General features: G+C 43.9%; 1 long non-coding RNA gene across 1 annotated transcript; it reads right to left on the bottom strand.

Moving 5' to 3' along the window:
- Window positions 1-18165: 18165 nt before the first annotated feature.
- LOC146895065 (uncharacterized) lies at window positions 18166-21012 on the bottom strand. Its single transcript, XR_015000815.2, has 2 exons — window positions 19126-21012; window positions 18166-18725 (listed from the first exon to the last, which is right to left on the bottom strand). It is a non-coding gene; the product is annotated as an uncharacterized LOC146895065 (long non-coding RNA).
- Window positions 21013-27471: the final 6459 nt, after the last annotated feature.

Genomic DNA, 27471 nt, shown 5'->3' on the forward strand with positions numbered 1-27471 from the left:
CGCCGCTTTCCTTCCTTCTGTTACTTATGTAATTTTCATTGTCATTTGCTTATTTGTCTGTGTGTCCTATTCAACTGCAAGGTTAGGGATAGTGTTTTGTTAGTAATTACTGCATCACCGGTCTCTGGCAATGTCTTGAGCATAGTGAACCCACAGGATAAATTGGCTAAGTGGATGCCAGCACATCTAGCAACAGCTCTCTATGGTGCCCAGACAGTGCACTTAGCAAAAACTAACCCATCTATTATCATCAGTGTTACTTCAGGATGCTATCGAAACATGGTCTAAAAGAAAAAGTCTCTTTTGAGGATAAATAGAGGATAAATAAGTAACTTGACCCTTTCCTGCAATCTGATTGAGTTCAAATGGAAGTACTAAATAGTGAGGGACTTCCAATCTAAATGTTACCATGGACTGTATTTGCAACATCTTTTGCTTGGAGTTCTTTCAAAGCTGGATAAGTCTTCATGATATCTCTGTACGGACCAAATGTTGAAGCCCTAATCTTCCTGTAACTGGAGCTGGGTTTAGGATGGTAATTAAGGACTTAAGAGGTCGTACAGTGGAACATTTAGCCAAAAATTAGTGTCACTTTAAGAATGGGAAAGCTCTCTCCCACTCCTTCTTTCTTTATTCCCCCCCCATATATACATACATATCCCTGTCTCCCTCTGGTCTCTCTCTGTGCCACAAGGATACAACAAAAAGCCTGTCATCTACAATTAAGGACCATGCCCCCACTATGTTTTGACCAGGTTAGCACCGTGTACTTGGACTGCTAGACTCCAAAAGCTAAAAACACCAATTCCTGATGCTGTAGCTGTCAATATTTGGGCTTTTGTTACAGTGGTTAAAGCTAACTTGGCCAGTTTCACATCGACACAGGCTCCCAGAGACTCAGGGTATGTTGCTAACCTGAAGACTCATCCCTTTGAATGGAGTCTGGAACACTATGTGTACCCAGTGATTTTCAGATAAATCAGGGGGTGGTTTTGGTGAACTTCACTCTGAGGCCAGAGGGGGATCCCTTTGGGAAGCAGAACAAGGCAACCACTTAGGATGTAGGGACATACCTATGCTCATATCTGTTTATTCATTTCTTTGACTGATCAATACATGATCAATTTGATTCCCCCGAAAGTTGTTGGATGTAGTTATCAAAATATGTATGTTGTAATAAACTGATGAAGAAATCGATGAGATTTGGACACAGGGAACGTGGACAGATATATCCACGAGCAAAGTTAGTGCACAGGACTGTGACATGAGAACATTTGTCTCCCAGCTTCTTAGGATCTAAAAAAGTTTAAACTGAGTCATTCATAAGATTTACAGCATTCATAACATATCCATATCCACATCTCCAAATGCTGTGGAGATAGGAGGTGAGTGCCATCGCTCAGGGAGACATTGCTGTCTGCTTTGTGTGACATTCTCTCTAGCACCCTGAATGATGCCCAATGAAAACTCAGGCAGCAATGTACAATTCTGAGTAAATTCGTAAGTTCAGAATTGGCCTCATTTTCGCCAGGACAGGCCTTCATCAATGGAAGACCTTATAACAAAGCAGGAAACTTCCTCAAGACATTGCTGTGACAAATGAAATATTCAGTTTCTTGAGTGTTTTCTTTTAAGCTTCAATGTAATATGTTGGTGTGAAACGCACGGGAAAGCCAGCCTTGTGATAGTCACTGTGTGACTTTGTCCAAGTGACTTCCTGATGCCCATCAACTACCTCAAAAGAATAGTATGCAATTCTTAGATATTCTTCTTTGACATTGTTTGGGTAATGTCTGTGTATCAGGCTTTGGGTATCCTCATCACTGCTGTATGGGGCAGGTATTATTATTATTATCACCCAATCAAAGGCTAAGAAACCAAGGCCTAAGGAGCTAGTGATGAAAGTTACAGGGCTAGTGGTATCGGTGGCAGGATTTGGCCCAGGATGTCTGTCCCCAAAGCCTCCTTTTAGCCATTCTTGATGACTTTGTTGGGACCAATGAAACTATGAGATGTACCAGAGTCCACCATTTTGCCTCCACTCCAAACAAGCATACTTGACCCATATGCAAAGATCTGGTTTCCACAGAACCTCATCCAGGACCTTAATGGATTCTGCGCACCCTGCAGCAGAGAACTGAGCCACACACTAACGAGACATCAAACCCTTCCCACCTTATCCTGGTCTTGCATTTTAAAATAATTTTAATCGTGAAGTAAATGAAGCTGAAAATGCTAGAAACATACGGCTTTGTTTATTGTCAAGCAGCCTAAGCAGGAGTTTACAATTCAGCCCGCAGCCCAGGTCCAGAAGAGCCGTTTTCCTGAGCCTTCTCCTTGAGTAAATAATGCACGAGATCATCATTGTCTGGAAGGCGCATCACAATGGCTTGGATTTTTATTTGAATTTTCATTTATTGATTTTCTTTCTCTTCCCCATGAATAATGCATCCTTTCAGATGGCATCCAAATCCCGGTTATTTGACATGCTAAATAAAAAGACCTTTATTTTGAGCAGTTACAAATACAAATTATGCAGTCAGTGTGTTTTTAAACTGTTTAAATATGTATTTGCCGCACAGAGGCGCCATCGTGTTCGTTCGCGTGGCAAGTGGAGTACAGCTTTCAATTGTCCAAATATCGGTTCATCATAATAAAATCGCTTTAAATGAGGCTGTTGTGGTTCATCTGGGGGCAATAGCGTGTTTAAATATTGATATAAACAACGTTCTCTACGATAGCTAGAAGGAACTGCAACCGCTTAGGTGCGCACTGTGAGCCCTTGCTTAACTCGCGCAGACCGGTACACTTGAGCGGTGAGCTCTGTCGTGCTCCCGAAGAGTCCCTCACGCTCTGGCTAACCGAGAGAGGACCTGAATACTGGACTGTCTAAAGTATTTACTCCTGATTGATCTCCCCACAAATGGCATTAACTCTATAGATCCGGGGGCCGGGCCTGCTGAGAATGAGACTTGCTGACGAAAGCCAGCCACGCTCAGGGGAGGATGTAAGGCTGAAGAGGAAGGGGTGCGGGTCACATTCTCCCCTGCCCCAGGGTTGTCAGGGTGGGCAGGGAGGACGCAGGCTGAGGAGGCAGAGGAGGCTGTGCTCTCTCTCACCATGCTGCCGTCGGGGTGGACTGGGGCAGAGGGGTGGTCATGTCTGGCTAACTCTGTGCCTGGTCTTGGCCCTGTGTTCAATGGGCTTTGTTTGGAAGGAAACAGTCAGGGGAGCTGCTTCTGACATATGGAAGAGGCATGGCGAAGGTGTAGGAGCTAAGGTTCTCTTCAGCTCAAGGACTGGAGAAATTATGCTTGTAGGGAGAAAAGGGCAAGATGCCAGGGCATGATAGTGAAGGAGCCAGGCAATCTCTGTCTTAGGAGCCAGCCTAGTATACCTACCCTTACGTGGGAGAGTCACTGGCGGAAGGCAGCAGTGAGGGGGCTGCATTGGGAAGACAGGTGAAGGAGGCAGCCACACAGGCAGCGATGAGAGGAGAGGGTGCATGGGATCCCCAGAGTCAGATCTGAGGACAAAGGAGCGCTATTTCCACCCGAGGCGAGCCTCTTTGGCAGCTGTTTTTGGCCTTTCCGCCCAGCCTAACGTTGGACATTTCCATGCTTAACTTTTTTAAATGCAGTGATAACTGGAGGGAAGCAGAGGCTACTGCTATCTATCTGAAGGGTGACCCTGGAGAGAGAGAGAGAGAGAGAGAGAGAGAGAGAGAGAGAGAGAGAGAGGAGGGGGGGGAGGGAGAGGGAGAGAGAACCACTTAGCTCAGTGAAGAAAAAGCTGGAAAGAGATGACAGAACCTACAGCTCGCTCATATAGTGAGGAGTCAAACCTCCTTTTCTTAGTGACTCCTTCCTTTCCCTTCCCATCCAGACTGGGAGTGTCATCCTGGCTAGCGTCTCCTGAAGGAGGCTTAGACTAGAAGATTCTAGCTGGGTTTGGAGATGCAATCAGAGAAAACAGTGGAGTGGAGATGTGAGACGGGGAATGGAAGGAAGCTGCTGATGAAACCCATGTCTGCTCTCGGAATCTCCAGGACCTTGGGGAATACACGGGGCATGGAGTTAAGATGCCCAGCTCCTTACGAACGAAGTCTTTGACTATTTGCCCATCAAATTAATTGTCTATCACCTCCGTCCCCGGATGAGAGCAGCCGTTGTATGTTACCCTCTAGCTCTTCCTGTTGCCTGGAACCCCTGTCTATCACCCTCCCCTCCCCCCAAGCCTGACAATCCTCGTGCTGAGAATCAGCGGTTTGCAGTAAACAACCTCATTTGACAGGTGAGACAATATCAGTATCTGCTCCCGTCCTTTACTTCTGAAATATTTACTTGAAAATCCTAGTCTGAGGGTTTTTAATTCCTCTTGTGAAACGACGTGCCCCCCTCTTCCGCACCCCCCGGCACTGGTGCAGAAGGCAGAAGGGCTTTGCACTGGGAAGGTACGGTTAAGTAAGCGGTGGCCATCCACCAAACAGATTGTGCCTCGGCGCCGCAGGAGGCAGCCACGTTTCTCAAAGTGTTGATTAAACTGTTCCCCCATGGTGGTTCCCTTGTTTGTCTCATTCATGTTGTTCTCATTTACCTCCTTTTGCTTTGGGAATTTGCCAGCGTGGTACTTGTTTCAACGTCGACGCTGATTAGATGCGAGCTTATGCTAAGCTGGAAGCCAATAAACATTTGGCTAGGGAACTTGTGGGCCTCATTAACGCAAAACAGGGTTTTGGACTGAAAATGCAAATAGACCCGGGAAGGTTATGATGAGTGTGTAAACACTAGACGCAGAATGGACTGTCCTCCCCTGGCAGCCACACTGCCACACTTCACTCAACTTCTCCGAGTTGCTGTCAAGGCAAACCCTCGTGCTCCTCCATGTGGAGTGGCTGGAGGGGAGACTGAACGGGTGGGTCTGGTGTCTCTGACCCGGTCTTTGGTTGTGAGCTTTCCGCTGGGTCCAGGAGCCTGGTGTACTGCTGACGTACTAAATCTAGGGATGAAGAAAATCTAGATTCAAACTCTGAGCAGAATAATTACCTTATGACCCAGCCACGCTGTTGAAACTCTCCTCATTTTTCCAAAGCCTCCCAAATAGTCTTTCTACATCTTAGGTTATAGGGTGTATTAAAAAGCGGCACTATATCTAAAAAACTGAAGATCTGACTTATCAGCAATATCTGGAGGTAATCACCTCTTTCTTTTTTATTACATATCATGTTCAGAATGATTTATTTCTCTCTTTCAATCATTCTCTATCTCCTCTCTTCCCAACTTCCTTCCCCACTTCCCCCTCCCCATCTCTCCCTTCTTCCCTCAGAAAACAGACTCCTCCTGACGGACTCCTGAGAGTGAGAGGGTTTGCCCTTCAGTCTGAAACAGTTATCATGGAGGAACCATTGTCCTTGTGACATCTGATCCATGGCCATGCTCCTGACACCTAACTCTGGAGCAATAACATGCCTGATGCAGAGGCCAGTGCTTTGAATATGCCGCCAGTGTTTCTGGGGTAAAATGTCACCAGTAGCCACTTTGGAAATGGTGACAGAAGGCTTGCTGCCTGGGTCAGATGCTGAGACTCACGGATGCTTTGTCTGAGGTTACTGCTCCATGCCGTCCTTTCTTCATCCATCAGTGGGCTTTACAGTGGATTTACCTAGCATGCGAGTCATGGCACTGGCGAGCAGTGAAAATCAGTAAGAAGCAGCACGCAGTATGGAATGCTAGCTTGTCTTGACAAACCAGGATCATTTGGACATTGAGTAGCAGGTATTCAACTGGAAGCAGAGTTTTCAAAAAAAAAAAAAAAAGTTGTTTTTTTTTTTTTCCAGGAGACAGACATATTTGGAGACAAGACGACAAGTCTCATATCTACCATATCTACCTTCTAAAAGACAGAGAGAGCTTAAGGAATAAGAAAACAGAGAATCCAAAACAAGTAAACAAACAAAAAACCCTAGGGAAGGACATTGGAAGTAAGGAATACACATAGATTTAATAGTTTTTTAAAGGTATGTCAATGAACAGAATAGCTCTCACTTCAAATGAAATATGAGAGACCATGGCCCAGGAACATGGATTTAGGTCACCCAAATATTATGTTCCAATAAGGGAGCAGTTTTGTGAACTTTTTATAGTAACAGAACAAAGAAAACTATAAATCAAGACACTTTTCACACACACTGGAGGGTAAACCAGGAAGACAGGTTTAAGAAAACAGGGCAGAACTCTGTTATAGGCCTTGGAAGCGACCTGAGAGCATTGCTAGCCCTTTGGTGGAAACTCGGGTTTTATTAGTTAGAACTTTTCAAACTTCTTTAGTGTGTGTGTGCATATGTTTTGTTGTCTGGGGTTTTTTTGTTGTTGTTGTTTTGTTTTCTTGAGACAGGGCTTCTCTGTGTAACTCTAGCTCTTGGAACTCCATTTGCAACTCCAGGTTAGCCTGGAACTCACAGAGATCCTCCTGTCTCTGCCTCCCAAATACTGGTTTAAAGGTGTGCGCCACCACAACTTGGCTCAAAACTTTTGTATCTATCAGTCACAGGATGTTAGGCCCACACAGGGGCTATTTGGGGGCCTGAAGACAGGCCAAGATAAATTATAATTTGGCTCTGACTGGCAACCTTCCAACCTCTCTGTATCCCTAAGTTGTAATTGATCAGCTGTCCTTTGTAGAATCTCTGTATCCCTAAGTTGTAATTGATCCACCATCCTTTGTAGACTTAGGTCCTTTGCAGTTCTCATTTCTTGGTGCAAGCTGGGAAATGCACATTTAGATGCTCTGGGGGAAGAGTTTTAGCCTTCTGAGCTTCGACGCTAAGTCACCCATCAGACAGATGTACAGGCCTAAGTGGAGGACCAGTGTGCTATGGCACAAGACCAGCCTCTAACTTTCTGCAAAAAATTGTGAGCAACTGTCACTCTCAGTTTATACAGCACCATTATATTCTTTACTTTTTTATTGTAATGATACTTTTTCATATATGTAAATTACAGAATTAAAATGAGTTTGAGGGTCAGATGAACAACGGCAACTTTCTTTCTTCCCTGTGAGCAGGTGAGCCGAGGCAGTGATTGACAAGTGAGATGATTCTAGAAGACAGAGAAGAAGAATCAAGGCCACACATCACAGAGAGGCAGAAGGGCAAAGCAGAGAAAGGCAGAGAAGAGTTACTACTCTGAGCCTGACTTCCTAGGGGACAGTGTGGGACACAGCCACAAAGTACACCTCCAGAGGGTAGGCCGTCCTGGTGACAACAGGCGGCAGGCTCAGCCACAAGAAACACCTAGAGTCCTCACTAGCCTTAGAGGCATCCCAGAGATTTGGTGTGTGTGGTGGGCTAGCCCAGGAGAAGATGTCAGCTGAGTTGCTTCCCATCATTTGGAATGGGATGGCCAGGCACCCTTTTAAAAGAGGGCCTATTGTTAGAGACTGCTCTAATCTAGGTATCTGTAAACAAGTAATCACGAGGCCGGGAGCCTGGGGACACACAGTGGTAATGTCTAGATGCATAGACTGGGGAACCTCCGGAGTGGAGCAAGTGCAGGCCTGCCCAATATACAGCCCACAGAATCCACTGGGATCATCAGTGGTTTCCAGTCTGCAAAATAAGGAAGTCTCTAAAGTGAATGCCTCACACACGGCTGAAAAGAGGCAGGTGGTGTAACTTAGGCCAGCCTGGCCCTCAGCATGGTTGGTTTCCCTCTGTGAGTAATTACATAGCATACCTAAGAGAAGGCTACTCACAAACAAAACCCTCCATATGAAACTGGAAGCGGCGTTCATCCCATCAGATGCACAACTTATAACATAGATGTACAACTCTAACCAAAGGTCATTAACTCTACCATAATCAAAGATAACAAAATGGTTGGAATGCCAAACAAAGAATTGTAAAACATAGTTTTAAAAAGGATCAGTGACCTCAACGAGGTCAAATAAACAGGTGGAGTGAAAAATAAAATCAATAAAAGACTAAAACTCAACAGATACAGGGAGGGTATTAAGGAAATGAAAGCTCGGTAAACAACGTGGAAGGCATCACTGGGCTGGGGCAGTGGCTCCGAGGGTGAAAATTTCCCCTGTGCAGCTATGAGCTGAGAGCCCCATAACTTACGCTAAAGAAAGACAGCTGCAAGGCACACGTGTCTGCAATCCCAGAGCTCCTGGGAGAGACAGGGTGCAGAGATGGGGGAATCCCAGGAGCCTGCTGTCCAGCTAGCCTGGGGTGTGCAGTGGAAAACAACACAGAGACCCTATCTCAAAAAAGGCAAGGGTGAAGACTGGCATCTGAAGTTACTCTGACCACCACACACAGGCAAAGCGTTCACAAACAGAAATGTGCACACATGCATACATATATATTGTGTACACACTCACACACCAAAAAGAAAGAAAAAGGGGGAGTTCCACTAACAGTATAATATACTAGACCTGGTGAAGAAAGAGTATCCAGGGTTGAAGACAGGCTGAGCAATTCCTACATATTGATAACAAGCAATGAAGACCAAGAATAGACCTAAGACCTTTGATGTAGAATAATGAACAGAGATACAGACTAAAGTGATGGAATACCTATTCAGTGAGATCACAGTGCAAAATGATCCAAAACTAGAGAAAGAAATTGACATCCAAGTACAGAAGACACTTAAAATCCCAAACACATGCCTAGGCAAAGACTCATGGTTCAAACACAAGGCAAAAAGCACAGTAAGTAACCAGATAGGAGCACTGAGTTCTCTGGGAAATCAATCCGACAAAATGGTAGCTAATATTCCCAGCAGAAGAAACAAAGACCAGAAGAGGAGAGGCTTCACAGATCAATAGTAAACAATGAAGCTGAAGTAATTGCAAAAGGTTCTAGATAAGGAACAGCCCAAGATATTGACAGATTTGTGCTGAATCCTTCAAGCCTCCTCCATCTATTCCATAAAATAGACTTATAGTGCAAAGCCAGTATGGTCCTGGAACCAAACCCAGATAAGAACATAGCAAAAATAAAATAAAAAGGTGGAATGAAAAAAATATATAGCCCAATTTCTCTGATGAACATAAATGCAAATTACCAGTAAAAGTGCTTGTCACCAGATTTCAACAACACATTTTTTAAAACTACCACACAACATGACAGTTGGTTTAATTCCAGGGATACAAGAGTGATCTAATATGTACACAGATTATGAAATGCAATACTGCACAAAAATAGAGTCAAGGATAAAAATCACAGAATCATCTTCATAAAGCAGGAAAAGGTTTGACACAATTCAACACACCCCTTTATGTAGCTAACGCTCACTTGCTGGAAGAATCAATAGTGTGAAATGAACATCTTATCAAAAGGGGCCTGCAATTTCAGTAATGTGATTCCCCAACAAAATCCCAATAACTTTTTCCAGAGAACTAGGAAAAAAAATCTTAAAATTCACATAGGAGTATGATTGATGTCAGGTGGAATGTCACCGAGCCACGTGAACAGAAGCACCACTGAGCCACGTGAACAGAAGGACCACTGAGCCATGTGGACAGAAGGACCACCAAGCCACGTGGACAGAAGGTCCACTGAGCCACGTGAACCGAAGGGCCACTGAGCCACATGGACGAAAAGACCACTGAACCACATGGACAGTAGCACTGCTGAGCCATGTGAACAGTGCTAACAGTACCAGGATATCATGAGTCCTGAATTCAGAGCATTACAGAGGCGTGTTCAAAAATGCATTTGATGTCCACAGGAAAACAGAAGTGTAGACCAAAAGAGTAACATATAGGATGTGGACATGAATACACACAGCTACACACATGTGACTCACAGCAAAGGGACCAAACATTTACACTGGAGAAAAGACAGCATGTCTAACATATGGTGCTGGGAAAACCCAACATCCACATGAAGAATGAAATTAGATTTTTCTCTCACCTTGTCCAAATATCATCTCAAAAAGATCAAAGGCTTTAATGCAAGACCTGAAAATTTGAAACCACTACAGGAAAACACTTAAAGATATTGGGATAGGCAACAAATTTCTGAATGGAATTCGCAACAAATTTCTGAATGGAATTCGAACAGCCCAGGAAATAAATGCCATAATTGAAAACGAGGGTGCTTTGAACTGAAAAGTTTCTGCACAGAAAAGAAAATGGTTGTCAGGGTGAAGAGACAGTCTACAGAATGCTAGAGTGTCTTTGCTGGTTGTCAATCTACTACCCAAAATATATAACTTAATCCAAAGAGCAAATAGTCCAATCAAGAAACGGGCAAATGAACAGTACGGAGCTTTCAGGAGAGGCAGAAGCGGTGAGAATGCGCATGAGAAGATGTTCCTGTCTCCTACCCATCTCAAGTATGCCAATCAAAGCTCCTCTGAGGCTCCATATCAGTTCAGTCAGGAAAGCAAAAACTTTTCCTGCCATCAGGAAAGCAAAACCTGGGGTGGAGTTAAGAGCACAGGCTGCTCTTGCAGAGGTCTGGGGTTTGGTTTCCAGCACCCACATGGTGGCACAGAGCTGTCTGTGACTCCAGTTCCAGGGAACCCAGAACCCTCTTCTGGGCTCAGCAGCCCTCACATATGTGCTGCACAAACATATGCATGGGCAAAAAACTTAGGCGTGTATTTTTTTTAAGTGTTCTCTCTCATATGTGAGAGATCTGCAATTTTTAAAAGATAGAAAAAGAGACACGGAACTGTTGAGAAAGAGGAATAAAATGGGGGGATAAGAGAGGGTAATAGAGTTCGAAAGTGATCAAAGTGAAGTTGGTGGCATCTTCATATATGTATGAAAATGTTACAGGGAAATTCACTATCCTGAAGAATGGATACAAATAAAACCTTTAATTCCTCTTTTGGGGAGGGGGAAGAAGAAAGGAAACATTCGCTCTTCAGTATAGCTGGTATTCCTTGTATCTGACTGATGCTTCTCCACGCTACAGCTTTACAGAGGGTTTTCTCATCCACCCATTCTTTGAAGGAAGAATGAGACTAGGTTGAGTCTTCTGGTATTTCCCTCATACCAAGGCAGCTGGCAGCCCTTATAGGAAGCAGTTAGGCCTTACTAGCCTAGCTCTCAGGATATGGAATCCTCGAGGCCTGCAGATTTTAACGTGCTTTTCCCATCATCGTTACTGGATTGGAGTGCTTTCATCTTCTCTAAGAAGATGCCAGAATTTGGTAAAGCTCAGTTGGTGATTGTGGGCTCCTGCTTTACCAGAAGTGTAGACTTTTCTTGTTGTATCAATCAATGAGTTTTAGTTCAAAAGCCTACATTCTCCAGGTTCCTTCAGGGCCTTAGTTAAGAAAGCCATAAGGAGAATGAGTGCTGATCTCACAGACAGAAAGAATCCAAGGCAATGAAAAGCCTCTAGAACAGGAGTCACCTAAGACCATCAGAAAGCATAGATCTTTGCATTATGATTCATAACAGTAGCAAAATTACAGTTATGAAATAGCAATAAAAATAATTTTATGGTTGGGGTCACCACAACACAAGGAACTGTATTAAGCGGTGGAAGCATTAGAAAGATTGAGATCACCTGCCCTCGAAGTAGCCACAGCGCGGGTCCTGAGATTCTGGCCCACATCCTATCAAGCAAGGACTGATAGAGACATGGAGAGGATGGCAAGATAGTACCTGACCCATAGGACAGGCTTGGTCTACCAAGTCTGAGAAGATGTGCCACAATGCCTCAACTGGAGGCTATGCATCCCTATCACCTGTCAGTCATAAATGCATGAGTATTGATCTGTCTTGAAAGGATCTTTTTCTTCATATCAATCAGCTACATTTGAGTGTTTTTCTAATCTGCTCTTCCTGGGTAATAATGGAAAAGGAATGTCAAGGGAAGCTCCAGGATATGGACCCTACATGTACCATGCTCAACTCTGTCAGGAAAAAGTCCCTGTCTCTGTCTAACTAGACTCACAAGGTAACAGATGTATTTCTTGAAATTGATTATATTAATTTCATTGCTGTAATTACCAGTGATCCTGATGTCATTATTGGTGTGGACTTGGAAGCTGGTGTAAGATGTGGAGACTGTATTGACTTAGTTTTCTTGTTGAGTGTGTATTCTGCTTAAATTCCAAAGCCGAGTTTTATTACCTAGGCATGGCGAGGAGAGATGCAAGGGTGACTTAAGAAATTACCGAGTTCCTTAAGAAATCCACCCTTTGCCAAGGTTGGAAGATATTAAGTCATATACTATCGTTAATGTTTGGGAAAGCTCAGGGAGATGGGGTGTGATGCTGGGTACAGGGTCAGGAAAAATGGAGAGTAGTTAATGCTGTTTGGGGATCCCTCAAACCACCGGTTATTTACCCTTAAGGTCTCTTGGAATTTGACCATAGAGATTTGTCTTTCTGTTCTTCTCTCCAAATTCTGTCCTTTGGAATGGAAATATTTATGTGATCCCTGTCCTGTATGGTAGTTTGGAAGGCCATAACTTGTTTGATTTCACAAGTCTACAGCTGGAAGAACTTTGTTTCAGGATAATTCATGTCTTGAATCTCATTCACATCCAACCTAAACAGTGTTTGATGAGATTCTGGACTTAAACTTTAAACCTTGAGTAAGTTAAGATGTTGAAGACTACACTGACGACCACTTGAGAAAGAAAAATTGGTTTCTCCAATGGAGTCTCATGGAGTCTACAAACCACAATGAAGGGTAGACCCCAGCAGTAGATGGCCAACTCAAAACAAACTCAATGGTATTTTAGGAGATTTTTTTGTTGTTGTTTCATAATGCTTTGTCTGGGATTTTTTTATTTTTGCTTTACTAGTCTCTTGATTATCAATTACTGTCTCTGATTTTGTACTTTCATGGATATTCTGTTTATGTGTATGTGTGTGGGTATATATGTGTGTGCATGTGTGCCTATGTTTGTGTGTGTGTGTGTATATGTGTATGTATGTATGTGCTTCTCATGCTTTTTCTTTGTTTTTTTGTTTATCCTTTTTTCTTTTTCTCTCTTCATTTTCTTGCTTTTCCTTTTTTATTTGTCTGTTTTGTTTTCTAAAGAGAGAGATAAAGGAGTATGGAGTTGGATTGGTAGGGAGACTCTGGGAAGAGACATGATAGGAGAAAACAAAATCAGAATACATTGTATGAAAAAATGTGTATTTTCAATGAAAAATATTTCTAAGGCTATTGGTATAAGAACAATATATTTTGCATAGGGGGCTTGAACTGAGGGAGGTGAAGAACAAGCATTCAGTGTTCAGCATGATTATCTGAGCTGCCTCTGCACACATTTACTGAGACCCAGCCTTCACTAGGTCATATTTGCAGGCAGAGTCTCTGAGAAGTGATTAGGTCAGGAAGGTGGAGACTTTGAAAAGAGTTGTTCAGGTTGTTTATAGAAACGACCACCTGAGAAACTCCCCAGCTCTTCTGCCACAAAAGCACATCTGACAGATAGCTACTACCCACAAGCTTGGACTTCAAACACAGCTCTCGTTCTGAAAAGAATCAGACAGATTTATCAGCAGCCAAGTATGAGTGACCATTACCCAGAACACATGCAGATTTCCCTGAATGATATCTTCCACTCTGGGGGAATAATTAGATCAAGTTTCCAGAGTCCTAGTGCAAAAGACAACCATCAATCAATGGACTTGCCAACTATATTGGTGGAGACAGCAGGCAGGCTGGGTTTAACACAGCAGAGGAAACTCGCCACAGGTTTCAGATGCTGCCCATTGACAATCTAGCTTGGGTGGTAGATATTAGTCGTCTGCTAAGAATACATCCCAAAGGTTTTAACTGAAAGACAAAAGAATGTTAGGTCAGATACAGAGTGAGTAAAAATGGCCTTAAAAATATTAAAGATAGCCCAAGATAATTTGGGCCCTTAATCTGCAACATTCTAGTTCTCTACAATCAAGAAGTCAGTCTGGAGATGCCTCAAGACAGGTATGGTCTTTCCAGGAAGTAGGGTGCCAAGACACCAAGTGGCCCAAATGGCCCGTGGAGATTAATCTTGGCTTTTAGCTTGACTGGTTGAGGAGTACCTAGGCTAGCAAAACGCACTTCAGGTTGTGTCTGTGAGATGTTTCCAGAGACAGTCAGTCCTGGATAGGGGTTTCCCCACCACAGAGGCTGGGGCCTGGATGGAAGGAAGGATGGAAGGAAGCCAGGTGGCGTAGACATTTCTCTCTTGCCTTCTGGTTCTTGGACACCATGATGCAAGTTACCCCCATAATGCATGCTCTTCCATCTCTGTGGATGGCAAGTCTTGAAACTGTGACCCAAATAAGTCTTCCTTCCTTTACAATCCCTCTGTAAACTCGATAGAACGCCTCTAAACTCTGAAAGCCACTGTTTGTCTCGCCTGCCTGCTCAGACCCCAGCCTGGACCTCTGCTTCTCACAGCCCCTGTTTCGAGACTTTATACTGTGATTCCTCTACTCCTGCTGTTAATTAGCCTGCTGATAAACATGTGGGCCCGATGAAGTTCATGCACAGGACCGTAATCCTAGTCTGTGCTTCAGGAGGGCAAACCAAGGAGAAGAGGGACGTTGCCTTGAAATGTGTCATCACGGAGTCAGAGCAGGCGTCAGTTAAAAGAACAGTGACAGCAAACCACAGTCTATGCAGCTCAGAGTGGGAGACCAGAGAGCCAGAAGCATGCAGCAGCCAGCAGGAAGACAACGGTGCAGACACAGACCCTGCTATCTCCCTCTGCAGTGATGGTCGCTTCTGCCAACTCTGTGCCAAGCACCCTCCTGCCGTGAACCCGTTCAGACCCTCATCACAACCCATGAGGTGCAAGTTAGTGCTGTCTTTACTTTCATAAATAGGTATGGGGACAACTGCCACAGTCTCTGCTGTCTGTCCACATTGTACCTGCTAGTCTCTGACAGTGTCTTTTTTTCTTTTAACCTACTGAAAATGTGTTTGTTTAGGAGCTCCAGTGCTACAATTAGTTAGTGCCCTCTACTTATATGAAAGTGTAGTTATTTAACACCACACAAACAAATATTTTAGGTTGGGGAATTAGCTAAGCAGGTAAAGTATTTACCACACAGGCAAACAGGCCCAAATCTATCCCAAGTGCCTATAAAACAAACAAACAAACAAACAAAACCCTTAGACATGGAGGTGTGTGCTTTCAATCCTAGCACTACAGAGGCAAGACAGGCAAATCACTGGGGCTCATGGACAAGCCTATCCAGTGTATGTGGAGAGGTCCAGACCATAGGAAAACCCTGTTTCAAAGTGAAAAATACAAAACACACACACACACACACCCCTCAACCACAAAAACCAATCAGGTAGCCAGTGCCCAAGAAGGAATGGCACCAAAGGTTATCCTCTTTCTTTACGGGCATGCACACACTTATGCATGTGTGTATGGAATTTGGCGGGTGGGGAACTGGATTGGAAAATTCCCCTAGAAACAATGAAACCATTTCTACAGCTCAGCTCTAATATTCCTTCATAAACCTTTACCTGAGTTAGTCTGAGTTGAAAATCTTGCCAGGTAGAACGACAGGGGGCGGTCATTAACAAAGGGACCAGACAGAAAAGTCTTTTGAGTTGATGTCCCAAAGGGAGTGTAGAACAGGGGTGGGGAGAAGAGCAAAGCAACTAATGAGTGCAGAAAAGGCCACGTGTCCAACTCCTAACCAGTTACTGTAACACGTAATCACGAGCAACCCTCGCGAAGAGGGAAGAGGCACAGCCCTGTGATATGAGAATGTGTCAGTGGCGGGGCACCCCCTGGGCACTGCTGAGGCTTTGAGGTCCACCGGCAGGAGCACAGCCAGCAAGCCGTCCTGAGGACCAGCATGGGCAGCTGTGAGCCACAGCATTCCCGACATCAGGAAGTTGGGAAGCAGTGCGCTGACCATCAGTGTCTGTGCGACGAGCGTGTCGCTCACTATCCCTCACCAGATAAGAATCGGAGTCTGAAGAGAGTGAAAAGCTCTGAGGGTTCTGTGTGCACAGAGCCCGTGTCCCAATGAACTGGGCTCCTGCCAAGTGGAAAAATAGCAACTATTAAAAAAATAACAGTCTGGAAGGGGGAAAGAGGAGCCCATGGAAGTAGGCACGGACTACAGGCGTTGCACACGTGGGTACTGTTGTGTTCTCACATCCCAGCCCCTGCTCTGATTCCTGAATCTCTGAGAATGGATCATAATAGGCAGTATCATGGCTAGAAGGGGAAAGAAGATACAGGAGGGAGAAGCTACCAGTTCCTCTAAAATCTTTTCAGTCACGATGCCAGTCCCCTCTCTCCTTCGGTTGGAGAGAGACTTTTTTGGAGCTGAGTTTCCTTGCCTGGTTTCTTTGAGCAGGGCTGGAAGCCAGGCCTTCCCCACAGGTATTTTCAAAATCAGACCAAATCATTCTGTGCCTCCTGCTGACTTCAGTCTTAGCACAAACTACCACCCATATATTTTTATCTAGTTAAAGTGAGTCCTGAAGGTGGCCATACAAGAGGAGAAATAGGGAAGACACATTCCAAAGAGGGCCTCAGGGTCAAGAAGAGAGGGAGGAGTGGAGGGACCTAGATGGCTCTTGTGGGTAGGTTGGTTGGCCACCACCATGGGCAGGAGGTGGAGGCTTGTGAGCAAATAGGAGGCCCGAGTGCTGATCAGAATTTGTATTCCGTTTCCCATGGGAAGCTTCCCCGTCCATATCCTGCCCCCCCAACCCAGCCTCAAGCTCTTCATAGCCAGAACAAGGCAGGTGGAAGAACAGGCCCGCAGGGCAAAGCATCAGACCTGCTGTCTAAGACCTCCCTTCTGCACACTCTTGAGCTGGTGCCCGGAGTCCTTGGTGTGTCTTCAAAGCAGCCCATGTTTGCTACCCACTGGAACATAAGAAAAGACATGTCCTCTGCCTCGGTATCGCCTACATGATGCCACTTGGCAGCCCTTCAGGATTTTATGACAAATAGTAATGAATAATTAACTAATCATTTGAGCTGCTACCCAAAGCCCGAAGACAACAGCATTGGCGCTGCTCAGCACCACCCAGAGGGACCTTGACAGCCCTTCTCTCTTTCTAAAGGCTGGCCAAGACTCGGGCTCTCTGATGCCTCCTGTCAGGGCGGCAGGAGGCATATCAGTCTTCCTAGATTTTGCTTGTCACAAGGCTGTTTACAGAAGAGGACACAGATACAGCCGAGTGTTCCTCGATTCTGCCACACTTCTCTGTTAGGGATCAGAGTTTGGGGGGCCCCATAAGCTCTGAAAGTTTCACTAAGCAGGCATCCCCTCCTGAGAGTAGAGGGGGACATTTGGCACTGTCTGGTGACATTTTGATCAGCGCAATTGGGAAATGGGAGTCTTGTTGCTATTGGCAACTAGTGGGCAGAAGCCAGAGATGCTGTTAAGCATCATACAGCCCACAGGACAGACCTTGACAACAAAGAACCAGCTTGCCTGGATGTCCACCCTGCAGCCGAGTAACAGAAGGATGTGCCACTCTATCAAGCCCCCGTGTGACTATGGTGAGGCCAAGACCAAAGACACTTGGGCTCCCTCGAGTGGTGACTAACACTATGACAGGCAGGAAGTGCCCTAGCTGCAAGAGGTGTGTGTGTGTGTGTGTGTGTGTGTGCATGCACGAGCGTGTGTGTGTTCCAAATGTATCATTTTATTCATCACAAAATGTGCTTGAGTTAATGGCGACAGTAATTTTGATGAATCATTAATGAGCCATTTTCTTCTCTCCATGTTGTTAATATCAGTGCAGGAGTCTTTGCACTGACAGTAGATTTCCTTCAGATTAGTGGGCAATGCGTCCTTCCCACCCAGGGTGGTGCTTGAGTGTGAATCTGTGTGATTCATTTCTGTCTGTGTTTTTCCTAAATGGAAGCACAGGAGCTTCCCACCATGTCCTCCGGTCTCCCTTCTGGAAAGGGGATTAAAAACAGCCCAGGATAGTTGGCTCTCATAGATGATCCCTCCACTGGCATCCCTCAGAAGGAGAGGATACGGGGTGGGGGGCAATTGTATGGTTCCATTTCTGATTCTATGACCCAAAAACAGGGGAAATTTTACAAATGTCTTCAAAGGCTCTGCACACATGACTTGGCTGTCCAATCAAGAAATGCTTTCTCATGGGCTAAAATGTGGCTGACTTTTATTGTTTATCTTGTAGCCTAGCCTCATGCCAGCCCCATGCTCATAATAATAATAATGACCATATCTATTGAGTTCCATGTGACAGGCATGGTTTCATATTTATTAACTGTCATTCCTCATAGCAACCATAAGAGGTAATGTCCCTATGTTCTACAGAGGAGAGGCTACAGATGTAAATAACATTTCAAGGTCAGTGAGACAGTTTGCTTTTTCATAGCTATGACCAAAGGTCTGGCAGAGGCAACTTAAGGGAGAAGAGATTTCATTGGCTCATGATTTCAAAGGGAAAGCTAGGAACAGCTCTGTCAGTGGTGGAGGAAGCTTGTGGTGTTGGGAACCGATGGAGTCGGGAGCCTGTTGTGGCAGGAGCGGCTCTGCCTATGGGGACCAGTCTTCCAACTTGGCGACAGGCTGCAGAGAGTAGAACCAGGAGCGGTACAAAGCTACAATCTTCAGAGCACTTCCTCTCTGATCCTCACCCCTAACTGAGGAGCTATGGAGAGCTGATATTTCTGGGGGAATGGCGAATCCGTTTTCTTTCAGAGTAGATAGGGTGGCCATGCTCCAGTGGATGGCCCCAGACCTGGATGTGATGGTCAGCACCACCCACTCAGACTCAATGTGTTACTGAAAAGAAAAAGAGACACAAAACTGGTGAGTGGTAAGAAAGTGGGGTGGCGCTGAGAGGAGCTAGTGAGAGCAAACATGATCAAAACACATTGTGGGAAAGAAAAATAAATAAAAATACATTGGAAAGACTTAAAGTCAAGAATCCACGCTTTCTGTTTTAAAGTCAGCCTTCATAATGTCATAGCGGTATAATGTAAAGGGAATATTTTTTTTGAGATGGGTGAAGGCATTAAAGCATGCATCCAGAGGTGACAGGGGCACTTCCCGAGAAGGAGCCTGGTATGGCAGGAGCTGCAGAGCCTCCCGGGAAAACTTACAGACAGAACGAGGCAGAAGGCAGAAGCTGCTCTCCCCTGTTACTGGGACGGCAGTTCTTCAGGGAGTACCAATCTCTTACCTTTGTGTGGAACATGTTTCAGGAGAAGACGTTCAGAGCGGGACAGTTGCTATCCTTTCAACAAGAAAGAAGAGTGAAGGCTCGGGGTTCTGTTGCGTGGTAGTTCCCTGCTTTCCTCCATTGCAGACTTCCTCGGCGCAGGCATTTGGCAAGGGAACGAGTGCTTCCCAGTAGCCTCTGCGCTGGACCAGTACTTAGATGCTGCCCTCTTGGCAGTGCGCACCTTTGGCAGACATGGAGAAAAGCTGTAGTCAGTGCCGTCATCCCCAGGACGCTCGCCTCAGTGCGTCTCTGCTAGCGTAATTGTCGCTAGTCCAACACCATCTTATCTTTTAGGGCGAGGCCTGCTTCATTACAAGGTCACAGATTCCTTCTCTCTCCAAGCTTGGTGTCCTGGGCTCGTCAGCATCCACCTTACGTATCTTTAGATGCGCTTCGCTGAAGACTCTGTGTAACTCTTCATGTACTTACGGTCATTTCTGAACTAGACTACTGGAGGAGTTAAAAGCTTCCAATTTCCTTTTTCAGTGCAGGACTGATATATTCCCCTGTGTCAGCCTTCCCTTGAAGACTGCCCCCCCAGTCTTTCCTTTTTACACCCCCCTCCTCTAGAAAAAAGCTCCGAATTGCATCTCCCAGAAGCAGGGTGAGTGAATTGTTTCACTCCTGACCTTTCCCCACATGCTGTACAGGAATCTGCAGTGTGATTTGGGAGTCTCTCTCTCAAAGTCCCTAACCAAGCTGTCCTGTGCAACCTGGAGGACTCCGGGTCTTCCATTCTTAATATCACAAGACCATCCTGGATCTTTTCCCCAACATGTCCAGTTCTTATTTAAACTTGGGAGGAAAGTTATTTTCACTGATCTAAGGACCTGCCTGCAGTCTGGGTCAATCTAAGATTGTAGGGCATTTTGCTGTACCTTTCTGCGAAGCCGATCAGCCCGCGTCTCTTCAGGATGTGCTGACTTCATTTAGCTTTTGACCCTGCATAAGGAAGGGGATGTCTGTGTCTGAGTCCTTACGGGAATTCTCCTTGGCACCATTAGAACCCGAAATGAAAGGTGAAACCCAGACATGATAATGTAGGTTAGAACCCCTGGGTGCATCTTACAGGCTGAAGCCAATGTGTCAGGGGTTCTGCATTCCTTCCAAAGGCTTGAGAGAAGAGCCATCCCTTTTGTTTGTCCAGGGTCAACAACCCTCCCCTTGCCTTTTGTCATGTTCAAAGCTAGTGACATCAAATCTCTTCCCGAACATTACTCAGGAGCCATCTTTCTATCTTAGATCTTATTTATTATCATTTTTTTTTAAAAAAAAAAAACTCTTTAGCAACTATCCTCATAAACACCTTAATCGATCTTACTAGATTTAGTCCTAAGTAGTTGCCGGGTTTTTATAATGCTATTTTTAATTTATTATCACAGTTTCCACATCTATTGGTTTTATAGAAACTGTCTTATTATCTGCATATTAACATTGCAGGGACCGCTGTGGTCAGGCTTGGCAACAAATGAATATGACATTCTCTGTGCCTTTGGGAGCTGTTGCCAGACTTTTGAACGTGATAATAGCTAAAGAGCACAGTTAAACAACATGCCGACTGCTATAGTCTTGTGCTGGAATCACCAGAGAGCTCTGGTATCTGGGAGTATTATTTAGCCACGTGCTGGTGGTCAAGAATATCTCACTTTTAGGGACTGGGGATTTCTCTCAATTAGAAATGCTAAGAACCAAGGCTGTAAACCCCATAGACCAACCATTCTCTAATGGTTAACTCAACTCAGAGGAATTCAGCAGTTTGTTGTGTGGAATGCTGGGTTAGCCACTAGAAACCAAAGGGTGTAGTTTTGCTTCCAGCTGAAGCACTAGTGATATATGAATTTTTACCAATTTAACTTAAAAGTAAATGAAAACATTTATACTCTGATAACCATTCACCCAGGTGTCTTAGCGAGTCCCAACCAGTTTCTATTGCCCTTGGTGTTCAGGAGATGTCTGCAAAGCCCTATAAGAAATCATCCAGAAGATAGAGTCTTGAGGCTCAGTTGGGCCCAGGTCTCCCCTTGTTATTGCTACCCTCAGGATATTCTGAGGAGTGGAGTATTCTGGAAGATATCCTAATGGTTTGGGTCCTGTCTTTGTAACTTTTTGCCCTAGTGATTCCTTGGCACCCACTTAAGATCTGACTGGGATTGTCACAGCCTGTGTCCTGTGGGCTGCTTGGGACCATAATCATGATCTGGATGGGTTGGGGATGGAGCAAAACCTGAGTATCAGAAGTGCTTCTTCCACAAGGAAGCAGATCCGATGACTTGCAAGGATTCCTGCTTGCTGCTGAAGGCTGACCTGTGAAGTTGAGCGTGGCCAAGAATAATACATGGTCGTGTTTGGGAAGTGCATCCATTGGCAATGGCCTATCCTGTTGTCAAATCCTGTTTGGTTTTTTTTCTGAATTATTTCTTTCCTTCATCCATGTCTCTCTTCCCATGGTGTGGCTTCTTTGATGGAGTTCTTCGACAGATTCTTTTATTTATGGCCCCTTTGCTGCTTACAATTCCCTCGAGGAAATCACAGTCTGTTCAGAGAGAAGGGGGAATGAAGTATCAGTTACCAAGAAGGAAGTGAGGAACAGCCGGAGAGACGGAGTGATGTGGTGTGTGGCAGGACACACAGAATATTAGATTTATCCAGCTTTGGCAGCCAAGGAGACTCGTGGCCCCCTGAGAACACGGAGAGAGAAGGAGAGAGGAGGTAAGACCCTAAGCCACAGGAACAGCAAAGATATATGGGCTTCAGGAAAAGTCTGTTGTGAAGATCAGCTCTTAAAGAAAAGTTTGAATTCAGGATAATGAGACAAAATAGGAAAGGGAAGGAGAAATGAAGCTGGAGTAACAAGGTGAGACCAGGTCAGTGACAGGCCTCGCAGTTTATATTAAGGAAATTGAGGATTATTTTTCTGAGGTAGTGACAGGCCTTGCAGTTTATATTAAGGAAATTGAGGATTCTTATTCTGAGGTAGCGGAGAGCAATGAGAAAAATCTACAGTAGAAAGATGACGTTATCAAATTTGTGTTCTAGAAAGCGCCATCTAATTGTGGTGCTGGAAATGAATTATCTCACGTGCTCATTTATTTAAAATGTAATTATTGTAATTACATATAATGACATGATAGCTACAGAAAATATTTTATAGATATCAGATTTGAGATTTTTATATCTGGGTTCTTCTGTTTCTGAGACAGACGTATGAGTCTGTGCGGTCCATGAACCCTCTTTCAAAGAGTGTTCACACCAGTTTGTGTTAACTGAACTAAGACTTTAATTTTGTGACTAAGGAGCATATTAAGATGATTCAGGATGCAAGAAGCACAGAGAAGGCACAGTGAGCGATGTAGCTGTCTGCTTCTATAGACAACCAGTTCCTCTTCCTGCAGCCACCCTTCTTCTTGGTTCCTGTCGTTCTTCAGCGGCACTTTTGTGCACTGTACATCCGTCTGCTCTTTATCGGCCTTCTGAGACACCATGTGCATTTTTCACCTGTTCCCTCTCCACATGCCTTTGCTGTGGACATATTTCTATGTCAGCTTTACAAACATCTCATCCACTGCTGTGGCTGCATAGCACACAGTTATGGATCGGCCTCATAATTCATATAGTCCCTTTCCAGTAAGAGGCGCTCAGATCGCTCCCCATCTTTTGATTTGTCAAAGAGTTCTGCAATTAGTAATGGTGCCACTGCCATTTCTCACACGCGCAGGTGCAGCTGCAGGATAAAGCCTTCAGAATGGGGTGGCTGGAGCAGAGTGTGCTTTTCTCTAATTTTATTGATATGGCCAAATTGCCCTGCATTGGACTTGTATCAGTTCACACTCCCACCAGAAATGCGTGAGTTTATCAGTGCAGTAGGTTCTCAGACACTGGGATTTCTGCAGTTTACTTAGTGGGGACAATATTGTTGTCTTCAGTTTGTATCAGTGTGCTCCAAGCAAAGCCGAGCATCCTGCCTTGTGAATATGATCAAGTGGACTGTCTAGTTCTTTAAACTCTGTTCGTATTCCATTATTTACCTTCCTAATAGATCATTAATAAAGACCTAATTGGTCTTTGAAGGACATTTATAGAAAGAAGTTCTTGAGATATTAAAAATACTTATGTCTGTGATGTGTATTTGACTTTTTAAAAGATATTTTTTGTTACTTTTTTAAAAATTTTGTGCATGTGTGTGGATTAATGAGGGCAGCATAACAGCCAAACAGAGTTCAGAAGACAATCTGTGGAGCCCAGGCCTCCCTTTCCACATTGTAGGTCCAAGGGATCAGGTTTTCAGGATTGTGTGCAGGTGCTGTCTCTCCTTCTGTTTTAAACTTCATTTTGCTTTTATGTACCTATAAATGTTAATATCAAAGTGTTTGTATTCATATGCAGTACATATTTGACTATTTTCCTTTTTTGTATTTTATGGTAATTATAATTTTTGTTTAAAGGCTTATTTTTAGGTGATTAAATTTAGGCCTTTCGATTCTATTACAGTTTTCAAAGTCTTTTTCTCATTCAAGATTGCAAAACCAAAATCATTGCCTCCATGACTTCAGCTAGATTCCACCATCAACATTCGACAGTTTCTAATATATAGAAATAATCACATGGTTAGATCTTGTGCACTTACAGGTAACACTTGATGTTTATTCTGCTACAAGATGTGAAGTCAAGTCCAATTTACTGATGTGCAAAGGGATCTGGAGAGATGACTCAGGTGGTTACGGGGATTTGCTGCTCCTACAGATGACCTGGATTCAGTTCCCAGCAACGAGAGGGCAATCACAACAACCTATGACTCCAGGTCCAGGGGATCTGATGCCCTCCCCTGACTGTCAAAGGTTACTGCACCCCTGTAGCATACATGCATACACTCAGGCTCACACCTTAGTTAACTAGGAAGCTAACATTCTGCAGGTGCTGATCTGACTGAACGACTCGTCTCTTCCCACTGTCTGTGATGGCCCCTCCGATCCTACCCTTGCCAAAGCCTCTGATTTTCAAAGCTCTCCCACTACTCTGCTTGCTCATTCTAGCTCTTTTGGTCCTCTTATCTATCCTTATGCTTGCCTTTCATCTCTTGTTCTATGCTCGGAATCAAAAAAAGTGTCTTGCTCATGCTGGACAGACCTCTATCACTGAGCCCCGCCCCCAACATTCCCTACCCTCCCCCACTTTTATAAAGGCACTTTTTTCTTTTCTTTTCTTTTTTTTCTTTTCCCCAATGCAGGGTTTTGCTTTGGAGTCTGTCCTGGAACCAGCTCTTGTAGACCAGGCTGGCCTCGAACCCACAGAGATCGCCTGCCTCTGCCTCCCGAGTGCTGGGATTGAAGGCAAGTGCCACCACGGCCTGGCTTAAAGGCATGTTTTCTAAGCTGGTCACTTCACTGCTCGAAGCTTCTTGGATCTTGAATCTGAGTGTGCACTGCCGTTTGACTAAGAGGCCTCCTATGTCTTCCCCACTAGCCCCCATCTCTGAATGTCCCCAATCTGTGCAATGTCTTAGCTTTCATCTCTTTTCAGAAAGGCCATATTAATAAAGGCTTGAGGAGTCCTGTTTCTGTGCAGCCAGATCCTCAAGGGAATCCCAACAGCCGGTCGTGACGTTGCATGCCCCTCCCCTTTCCATGAAATCACAGGTTCATCCTACACAGTCAACACTGAATTATTCATGGCTTCAATAACTCCACACATGTTTAACCTCAGCAACTTAGCCTTGAAGAGCAGATAATTAGACATTTAATTACATCATATTAAACCCCAGATCTTTGTGGTTGACATCATGATGCACACAGATTTGTACTCCTTTGGACTTGTATACTCCTTAAAATCTTGTGTGTCTATGTAAGGCATCTCTATGTACTCATTCAGTCTGTTACCAAATATGTCTTGCAGACCTGTGCTTCCAGGCGCCGAGAATCATCAGACATTTATATCCGACAAAGCTACACCAATTATCAATAACTAACAGCCTCATTTGTAGGGCTTGCTTCTGTCACACATCTGTCCTCACGCCGTTCTGTCTGTGCTCCATTGCCTCACTTCAGGAGACATCACTTTCCTGGTGAGAGGCTCAGCCTTGTCTATGACATGCTGGTCTCATGATACAAGGAAAAGAGAACTAAAATATTCATAGTTGTCAGTTCATCTACATCTAAAATGAACAAAATAATCTCAAAGATTCAGTACTTCACAAATCCTTGCTAGCACGATTCCCCATGTGACTAGTCAGAGATAAGCTCAGTTATACATTATTATGATGTTGCTGTTGGAGGCCACTTGTTCGTTTCCCTGCCACACAGACTCCTGAAAATAATCACACAGAAACTGTATTATTTAAGTCCCTGCTTGGCCAATCACTTAAGTGTATTGCTATCTAGCTCTTATATCTTTGGTTAACCCATTTCTATTATTTTATATTTTACCATGAGGCTTGTGGCCTGCTAGCAAGGTTCCAGCTGGCAGCTTGCATTTTTCCCCTCTGGTGGCTCCATAGCATCTTGTGACTCCGCCTTCTTTCTCCCAGCATTCAGTTTAGTTTTCCCCACCTAGCTTTTATCTGCCCTATCACAAGCCAAGACAGTTTCTTTATTCATTAACCAATAAAAGCAACACATATACAAAAGAACTTCCCACACAATTTCCCCTTTTCTGTTTAAATAAAAATGAAGGCTTTAACTTTAACATAGTAAAATTACATATAACAAAGCAGTTATCAAGCAAGAATTACAATTACATTATTTATATCTACTTTATCTTTTATCATAACTAAGGAAAACTATCTATTCTTCAACTACATCAAATTCTCTAGAAGGATATAATATTATCTAAGTAAACAGGAAATACATTATAAGCAACTTCTGAAACTCTAGGATTAACAGAGACATTTGCTGCCTGGACAGTCACCCAAAGTTCTTCTGTAACATTGGGACTTTCATCTTCAGCTTCTTTCATGAAGCAGGAACCCTGTAAGACATTCTGCAGGACACAGAAGAAAGTGACTGACAAATTGCCTGTATAGGCAGTTATTTCTCATTTTCATGAAAAATCATAAGCTTTTAAAACATTTTAAATGCCATATTCTGTAATCTTTGAAAGATTTGAAGAATACTTGTCTGTCTGAAACATATATATCTAGAAAACCTAACCAAGATGACTACAAACTTGACTATTATAGATGATTATTAACCTATATAATGTCAATTTCCATGGTTTAGGGTGACACCTTTGTACAAATGGTAACATATGCCTTAATATTAACAATCTGGTTACATACATCTCAAAGAAGCATATATATATGTGTGTGTGTGTGTGTGTGTGTGTGTGTGTGTGTACAATATGTATAATATATGTTGTATTTTCTTTTATTTGAAGGCGAAGTAATTACACAGTCAGGGAATGGTTTAATCACTTCAGGTAGCAATGTGCCTTTATCCCAAACATGTAATTATTAGATAACTTCCAGGTCCCTAGAATGATATTATTCTCAATTATTTACTGAGAAATAATGAATAAACTAATAACGGCACTAGGGTCTTAGTCCTGCCTTCTTAACGGATGCGTAAGAGGGGAGCTTTGTAATCCCGTCTCCCTACCATATGTCTCTGTTGACATTAAAGTGCTTAGTTCCAAATGAGTTGGCTTCATTCAAGCATCTTAATTCAAGAGTGGATGATTAGATCTCAGACTAAAAACCTATTAGGATGGAAGCACTTGTAGTTTGGAAAGGTATTAAGAGACCATCTAAGTGTGGCTGCAGATAAATCTTCTCCATCTCATAGTAGGCTGACAAAAAAATAATCTTATTTGATCCTCAAATGAGTTACAGACTAACTCCTTGTTCAAATTAAGCACAGAACCAGAAATCTACCCAGGGTTTGTTACACAACCCACACACTATGCAGACTCAAATTTTATCTATTGCTAGCCCTCAGTTTAGAGATTCTGTCCCCAAGCAAGCAAAGTCCGAGAGGACCAAATATCTTTTACATATTAAGAAAAATTAATTCTGAAGAAACTTCTGATGAGAACAGGAGCCCACCTCCATAGGACTCACTCCTGACCATCACCGAGTGGTAGGCTTGTGTGACCTCGGGGTCTCTTAAAGAAGCCCTATGCTGCCAAGCAACCCAAATGAGGAGAAACAGATAAACCACACCATACAGATTTTTCAACCCCTCTGAGAAAGCTAGGGCTGATGTGAATAAAACCCACTGCTGTGATTTTTTTCTGCTTTTATTTAGCCACATGTGTGGTCCTAACTAATAGGATTCACCCCTTCTCCTCCCCTCTCCCAGCTAATTTGTGCGG

Source organism: Myodes glareolus, chromosome 3 (genome assembly GCF_982192425.1).
Source record: "Myodes glareolus chromosome 3, mMyoGla1.1, whole genome shotgun sequence".
Classification (NCBI taxonomy): domain Eukaryota; kingdom Metazoa; phylum Chordata; class Mammalia; order Rodentia; family Cricetidae; genus Myodes; species Myodes glareolus.